Source organism: Mustela erminea, chromosome 11 (assembly GCF_009829155.1).
Source record: "Mustela erminea isolate mMusErm1 chromosome 11, mMusErm1.Pri, whole genome shotgun sequence".
NCBI classification, from domain to species: Eukaryota; Metazoa; Chordata; class Mammalia; order Carnivora; family Mustelidae; genus Mustela; species Mustela erminea.
This window is the reverse complement of record NC_045624.1, coordinates 30,342,740-30,351,534: the sequence shown is the minus strand read 5'-3', so window position 1 is coordinate 30,351,534 and position 8,795 is coordinate 30,342,740. Positions and strand designations below refer to the sequence as shown.

Genomic DNA, 8,795 nt, shown 5'->3' with positions numbered 1-8,795 from the left:
GATCCCAGGACTCTGGGATCATGACCCAAGCCAAAGGCAGTCACCCAACCTACTGAGCCACCTAGGCACTGCAACTCTTCTCTTTTCTTTTCTTTTCTCTTCTTTCTAAGAGAGGGAGAGAGAGAGATGAGGAGGGACAGAGGGAGAGGAAGAGAGAGAATCTTAAGCATGTTCCACACCTAGCAAGGAGGCCCATTCGAGGCTTGATTCAGAACCCTGAAATCATGACCTGAGCCAAAATCAAGTCAGATGCTTTAATGATTGAGCCACCCAGGGACTCCAAATTCTACAAAATAATTTAAAAGGAATTAAAAATCAATTCTATATTATTTCTTCTAGAAAACAGAAAAAAAGAAAAACAAAACCTTTTCCTTACTAAATTTGTAAATCAAATGCTACTCAATTTCAAAACCAGGCAAAGTCAGTACAAAATTCTGGAAGATAAAATAGTAGAAAATCTGAGGATCTAGGACTTGGGGAAGAGTTTTTACATATGGAGTGCCTTGGTGGCTCAGTCGGTCTGCCTTCACTTGCCTTCCCACTCAGGTCATGCTCTCAAGGTTGTGGTTGGAGCCCCATGTAGGGTTCCCTGCTCAGCAAGGAGTCTGCTTCTCCCTCTCACTCTGCTCCATCTTCTCTCTCTTTCTTTCTTTCTCTCTCTCAAATAAATAAATAAAATCTTTCAAAAAAGTTTTTACAGATAACACTGAAAGCACAATCAATAAAATAATAATTGATAAATAGGACTTCATCAAAATAAAAATTTAACTGTCTAGAAAACCCAGTGAATGAGGATGAAAAGACTCATATAGACTGGCAGGAATCAGTTGTGAATCATATAGGCAATGAAAGGAATCACGTATATGATATATATAATAATCATGTATTGTATATAGGACTGATAGATATAGATAGATATAGTTATGTTTATCTATATCTCATAAAGAACTCTCAAAATTAAACAATGCAAAAACCAAACAAGTCCAAATAAAAAGTGGGCAAAAATCATAAAGGAATACTTATTTTTTTCTCTTATGAAATTATACCAAAAACCAAAAATAACAACAAAAAAAAAACCCCTATACTATTCCTTCTGTTACTCTTCTTAGAAAACTACAATTTACTTCTGACTGGTTTACCTGCCAAATAGTTGGAAAGGATTATTGGCTTAAGAAAAAGCCCTAAATCAATAAAGTTTTTATTGCATCTTTAAAATATTTACAAAAAGTCTGAAAAATCATCCAGCAACTTGCTATTTCTGTAGCTGAACAATTTAGATCTTATTCATCAGCCTTCTGAACTGTTCCTTTTTCAGAAACATAGATACCATCCAAAAACTTTCTGATATCCTTGTTTTTAATTGTTGTGGCTTGCTGAATCAAGGCAGCTGAGTTTGATTCAAGTTCAATGTCATTTCCTTGGAGAAGTAACTCATCATCATTCTGGGCTGGAGCTACTGAATAAGCAACACCTGGCCTCATCCAAACCCTGCAGATGTACTTTTCACCCAAGAAATTTTGGATTTCAACAAGAGAACCATTCTCCTGAATAACAACATTGATGTCCCGGGAAGTAAGCATACACAGACTTCATCTTGTAACAGAAGCCCCGTACAATGCCCTGGATCATGTTCTGTGCATGACTACAGATAGTGCTAACAGTACTCAGTTCTTTCCTAGTTCCCCACCATTTGTGAACTCGGAGCCTCTTCTTTTCTTTCCAAGGAGACTGAGCTCTGTATTGATGTGATCGAACTCCCTTTGAAGGATTCCTGTGGGCCCCTTCACTATCGCAGCGTATCCTTTCAGAGTGATGCTGACATTTTCTGGAATGCTGACAGTCTGATTGCTGAAAAAGATCTTCATTCTCACAGTAGATGTGGCAAACAGCAACATGAAGGAATATTCCACTGAAAAGTATATATGCATGGCTAATAAACACAAGATAAGCTTTTCAACATCATTAGCCATCAAAGAAATGCAAATTAAGGCAATGTTGAGACATCACTATAAACCTATTAGAACAACAAACACTTCAAATAAAATGAAACAGGACAATATTAAATGGCACTGAGACGCAGATAAATGAGATCTTATGCATCGCTGTTGGGATGCATGTAGAATGGTATAGCCACTCTAAAAAACATTTTGACAATTTCTTAAAAGCTAAACATACATTTGCCATATGACACAGTAATTGGCCTCCTGCATGTTTATCTCTGAAGAATGAAAACATACATCCACACAGTACTTGTACACAATTGTTCATAGAAGTTTTATTTGCAATAGCTAAAAAGTGGAAACACCAAAATGTCTCTCAGTAGATGAAAAGTTTAAAATAACTGTTGTATATCCAGGAGCACCTGAGGAACTCAGTAGGTTAAGTGACTGACTCTTGACTTTGGCTCAGGTCATGATCTCAGAGTGGTGAGATGGAGCCCCACATTGGGCTCCACACTCAGCATGGAGTCAGCCTGAGAGTCTCTCTCTCTCCCTCTGCCTCTTCCCTTCACCCTGCTCAAGTGCTTTCTGTATCTCAAAATAAAGAAATAAAATCTTTTAAAAGTTAACAAATAAATAGACAATAAAATAAAATAACTATTGTACACCCATACCATGAAATACTATCAACAAATAACCAGGGATTATTTATCAATACATACAAAAACTTGGATGAATCTCAAAGGTATTACGTTGAGTAGAAAAACTTAGTTGTACAAAGATTCCATTTATTTAACATTCTTGAAATGACAAAACTATAGAGATGAAAAATATATCAGGTCGTTCCAGCTGTTAGGAATGATCAACCGGTTGCTGGTTTGATTATAAAAAAGTATCATGAGGGAGATTATTGTGGCATAGAATAGTCCTGTATCTAGATTTGTGCTGTTGGTTACACAAATCTATATATGTGACAAAATGACATGGAATTATACATATACATTCTCTCAATTTGTTTTGATATTGTATTATAATTATGTAAAATGTAACCAGTGAGGAAACTGGTTAAAAAGTAAGAGTCTTCGTTGTATTATCTTTACAACTTCCTTTGAGTATATAATTATATCCAAAATAAAAATTAAAAAGCAAACAAAAAAATTAATACAGAAAGAAAAGCAAATAAACCTGCAAAATCCTACACAGTTGGAAATGTAATTGCAGTGTTTTTTCAAAGATATTTTAGAGGTTTACAGAGCTGAATAATTAGAATTATTGGATATGTGAACTTCAAAAAAATTATTTTCCTAGCATTGTTTTGGAATTTCATGTAATTATAAATAATTGCAATTATTCTGTCAAATCCTACTATTATTGAAAAAGCATCAGTAGATCTTTAATTATGACTATCACAACTAGAAATGTACCAGTATTCTTTATTACTGATTTTTTTTCTATAAATTTAAGCAGATCATAATCAAAATTAAGTCCATGCATTTTCCTTTGGAAAATAAAATCACACTGGCAACAATTTAATCAAATATTTAAAGATTCAACATTCATGTGAAATCAAATGATCAATAAATCCAAATCAGAGCAACATATCTATAAATATATTGACTCAAGGATTTAAGTCAAACACACTCAAGACAACACAGATGTCACACTAAAAATGCAACGTGCATCATAAAATGCAGAGGGATTCCTAATTTCTGTGAATGTGCATGGAGATAGGACCTTCACAACATCACCAAGTATTGTGTGACAGCTTGTCTTAGCAGAATTCTGAATAAGATCTTTAACTATATGCTTTTTTTATTTTTTAAAGAAATGAATACCATATGTCTATAATGCTAACAATTCTCTTAGTAGATTAATAGTACAAGTGACTTGTCCTACTAAAAGTGAAAGTCTATGGGATTTTATGCCATTATTTACAACAACTGACTCAGTAATTTACATTTCTGTATCTTAGCTGTTCAGAGAAGCATTCTTCTGGCATCTCTCAAGGGCATCCTGTTTTTATAAGGGGTGGCTTTCTTATATCTTGGAGGTTTAGATGCTGGTGAGGTCACTCAAGTGGAAACTAATCAGAGGGCTTGTTTCACGTGGAAGCAAGGCTCTGCCTTCATTTCACAGCCTCTGGTTCTATTGGTCTTTTAAATGCTGACCCAGGAAACAGATTGGGTATCAAAGATAATGATAATAACGACAATACAAAGTATAGCTCCTACCACATTCTGTCACTGGACTGAATACTTCATATGTAGGGATCAATTTAATTTCTCAACATCCCTATGATGAAATAATGACTGTTGCAATTTTTAAACTTTATAACTGAGGAAACTAGCAGGACAGAAATACTGACTCTCATCTGCTTTCATAATTACACATTTTAAATAGTATGCACCCGCTTTTTATTTTTATTTTAGATTCTTTATATTTTATTTTTATATATTTTATATATTTTTATTTTTTTTACATTTTTATATTTTTTATTTTATTGTATTGTATTTAGATTCATTATATTTCTTACTTTTTTTGCCATTTAAAACATCAGTCCTTTGTTATATCACAGAACATTTTAGATGAGTCATGTTTTCAGTATTCAGTCAAGTACCTATTGTGTCCTCTCTAACTTTGTGTCAGACTGTGGCTTTGGGGTGCTTTGTAGTTCTTAAATCTAAACAATTCATGTGTGATGTCTTCATAAAAAACTTATGTGAATGACTGAAATTACCTTGATATAAGAATGAAGTCCAGTAGATATTACATCTGATCTGGTACAAGTTTGTTTGCATAGGTAGTCTGAGCATTTTCTCTACTTCGTGTTTCCCTGTCTCTCTTAGTGTGAGCTTAAACTTACTCTTGAGAAAAAAGGTGGGGATGGGCGGTGTCGGAGGGCAGGATTTGTTCTGTTTACTGCTCTCTGAGACCTATGTATTCTTTGTTTTCTAGCACCAGTAAAAACAACTATGTTTCCAAAAATAATCTATCCCTGTGTCTAATCAGTGCTCACCCTATCAAACTTCTGTTTGACAGTAATTCTAATAACCTGACTTTATGAAAACCTAATAATTTCATGTAATTATAGACTTTATCTTCTGGATATATATGAATAAATATTCTATCTTAAAAGAAGTCATTTTAATTATGTGGTTAATTTAATATATTAGGTACATTTGTGTGAATTACAGCTCTCAAATTATTATATTTATATATTTAATATTATAATTATTATATTTATATAAATATATACATATTTTAAATACTAGCATGATGAATTATGACATATAAATTTATATAGATTATTGATCAAAAGTGAAAAAATGTACTGGGGTGACTGGGTGGCCCAGTTGGTTCAGCGTCCAGCTCTTGATTTCAGCTCAGGTCTTGATTTCAGGGTCATGAGTTCAAGCCCAACACTGGGTTCCACATTGGGCCCAGAGTCTACTTTAAAAAAAAAAAAAAAAAGGTGAAAAAATGAAGAAAAGTCCTTTTAAATAACTATAACTTAATATTAAACTTGCTTTCTTCTTCCTATACTGAGAAGGAGAGAAAAAATGTTAAGCTTGTAAATTGTTTTCAAATGCTCTGATAGATTATTTGGCATCAATTACATTTATTGTTAGTAATAGTTTCTCAGTTTATATGGACAATGTTTATAGAAAAAAATCACATTTTATATTAACATTTGTAAAAAAAATTAAAAAGTCTTCTTCAGTAATGATATAACAAATGTACATTTATTGAAATAATGATGATGGCAGTTTTAGAAATAATTTTGTTAATGGAAGAGTGATTCATTGTTAGTGTGATATTTAAACCTATTGACATCATTACGAATGGCTTACTAAATAAATTCCCCAGAACTTTTTAGTGTACTCTTTGGCAGTTACTTAAGAGAAGAGACATCGATGTCTGCCAATTATCTTTGGAGGAAATAGAGAGTACTAATGTGTTCAGGCATATTAGATTTGGTTAAAAGGAAAGAGGACTGGTACAGGTTTTTCATTGTTTTGAAAATTCAACTGACTGGAATCCTACAAGAAAAATAAATTCTAAATAGGAGTAAATTGGCAGAATTATTTGTAGTTTTTAACAAAGTAAGACACTATAAAGAGGATTGATAAATTATTCTTCTCATTGAATACTTCAAAGAACTATATAGTAGGTAAAAATGTAGCCTGTTATATTTTGCTGGAGTAGGTCTGGGTTGTTAGATCATCAAGAGGAAATTTGATGGGCTGTGTGAGTATTTCTGAATTTTTATTTGAAACCTAATAATTAATAAAAACAAAATTTGGGGCACCTTGGTGGCTCAATCAGTTAACTGTCTGCCACCAACTCAGGCCATGATCCCAGGGTTCTGGGATCAAGCCCCCCAATCATCAGCCTCCCTGCTCAGCGAGGAGCCTGCTTCTTCCTCTCCCTCTGCCCCTCCTCCCCATTCATGGGTCTTTTTTCTGTATCCCTCTCTGACTCTCTCAAATAAATAAAATCTTTAAAAAAATTATCATAAGTCAAGCAGAGAAAGACAACTATCATATGATCTCCCTGATATGAGGAAGTGGTGATGCAACATGGGGGCTTAAGTGGGTAGGAGAAGAATAAATGAAACAAGATGGGATTAGGAGGGAGACAAACCATAAGTGACTCTTAATCTCACAAAACAAACTGAGGGTTGCTGGGGGGAGGGGGTTTGGGAGAAGGGGGTGGGATTATGGACATTGGGGAGGGTATGTGCTTTGGTGAGTGCTGTGAAGTGTGTAAACCTGGTGATTCACAGACCTGTACCCCTGGGGATAAAAATATATGTTTATAAAAAATAAAAAATTAATTTAAAAAAAAATTATCATTTATCATTCCATTATCATTTATCATTCCAACCCCTTGGCCTTTTCCTTACTCTCTTAATCATGCACAAGTAAACAAACAAAACCTTCACCAACTCTCTCTCTCCACTACACACACATGCACACACATATTCTCTCCCTCTCTCTCCATATATATATATACACACACACACACACACATACACACACATATATATATAATACTAATATGCATGCTAGATAAATATTTTCTAGTAATATATATTTTTTATGTTTAGATATATGTATGTGTGTATATACATATCTATATATTTACTGTTATTCTTTTAAATTTGGAAAGTACATAAGATCCACTCAAAAATTAAAATAATTTTTTCCTCAATAAAAAATATGCTTATTAGAATTTCCACCTCTACCCTTATTAAAGTATCATTGATCAGAGGATTCGTTTTTTTTTTTAAAGATTTTATTTATTTATTTGATAGAGAGATCACAAGTAGGCAGACAGTCAAGCAGATAGAGAGAGGGGGAAGCAGGTTCCCAGCTGAGCAGAGAGCCTGATGTGGGACTCGATTCCAGGACCCTGAGATCATGACCTGATCCTAAGGCAGAGGCTTAACCCACTGAGCCACCCAGGCGCCCTGATCAGAAGATTCTTAAACAGCTTAACCACAGGGAAAAAAAAATCTTTAACAATTTTTAGATATTGTACAATTAGCAGCGCAGAACTGTTGTCACTCAGGTGAAATGAGTGGTTACCTTGATTGCACATGACAAAGCAATTAACAAGATGCAGTATTTATTAACGTGCATGTAAGAAAAATACCTTTCTATAATTTTGAGTTCATTTGTGGTCACTATAACTTAATCTTTGAAAAGAAAAAAAAATGCAGGTGTGAATTTTTTTTTTTTTTAAAGATTTTATTTGTTTATTTGACAGACAGAGATCGCAAGTAGACAGAGAGGCAGGCAGAGAGAGAGAGAGGGGGAAGCAGGCTCTATGCCAAGCAGAGAGCCCAATGCAGGACCTGATCCCAGGACCCTGAGATCATGACCTGAGCCGAAGTGCCTTAACCCACTGAGCCACCCAGGCGCCCCTGCAGGTGTGAATTTTATTAACAATTTATTTTTGCACAAAAATTCTGTGTGCTTGTAATTGCTTTCCTTGACAGTAGGGAAAATTTTGAGCCTATATCTGAGTGCCTATACTCTTCAGGTTTAAAGTGTCATTACATCACGTAGGGATATACATTTATTCACTTCAAAAGTACCAGATAGTTGTATTGGTCTTTCCCTTTACATCTGTACTAAAACCAGATCACCGAATAATAACGATAAAGTCACAAAAACTTAATAAGTAAATTAATTAATTAAAAAAACAAGGGGGGTGGTGCCTGGGTGGCTCAGTTGGTTAACCAACTGCCTTCGGCTCAGATCATGGTACCAGGGTCCTGAAATCTAGCACTGCATTGGGCTCCCTGCTCAGCAGAGAGCCTGCTTCTCCTTCTTCCTCTGCTATTCCCCCTGTTTGTGCTTTCTGGCTCTATTTCTCTGTCAAATAAATAAATGAAAAATCTTAAAAAAAAAAGAGGGAGTTAGGAATACGATTGCAGAAAAGTTAGTAGAACCAGTTGCCCAATTTGACAGCTACTGAACACAAAAAATGTAACAGTAGGTTATGCAAAGAACAAGGGTTTGTGAAAATACTGAATTTATACAAGTGTGTTCACTGTGGCCAGTTCATGTGCCGGAATCTCTGCCTATGCCCCTCTCCCTGGGCATCTTTCTGCTGCCTATCAAAATCTGAGGACAACCTCCTAATCACTATAAATGATCAGCTGGCTTCCTGCTGAGATCAAAGATGGATTTTCTTGTCAGGTTTCTTTGGAAGAACAATGTACAAAATAAATATTGCTATGGCTTTATAAATCCAAATGCCTTAGAAATTTCTTCCAAAGTAATACAAAGAAAGGACTAGCATTTATATAGTAATTTTCTTCTTCTTCTTCTTCTCTTCCTTCTT

At 34.6% G+C, this 8,795-nt stretch overlaps 1 pseudogene; it reads right to left on the bottom strand.

The window, feature by feature from the left end:
- Nucleotides 1–1,279: 1,279 nt before the first annotated feature.
- On the bottom strand, nucleotides 1,280–1,865 carry LOC116569446 (annotated as a pseudogene).
- Nucleotides 1,866–8,795: the final 6,930 nt, after the last annotated feature.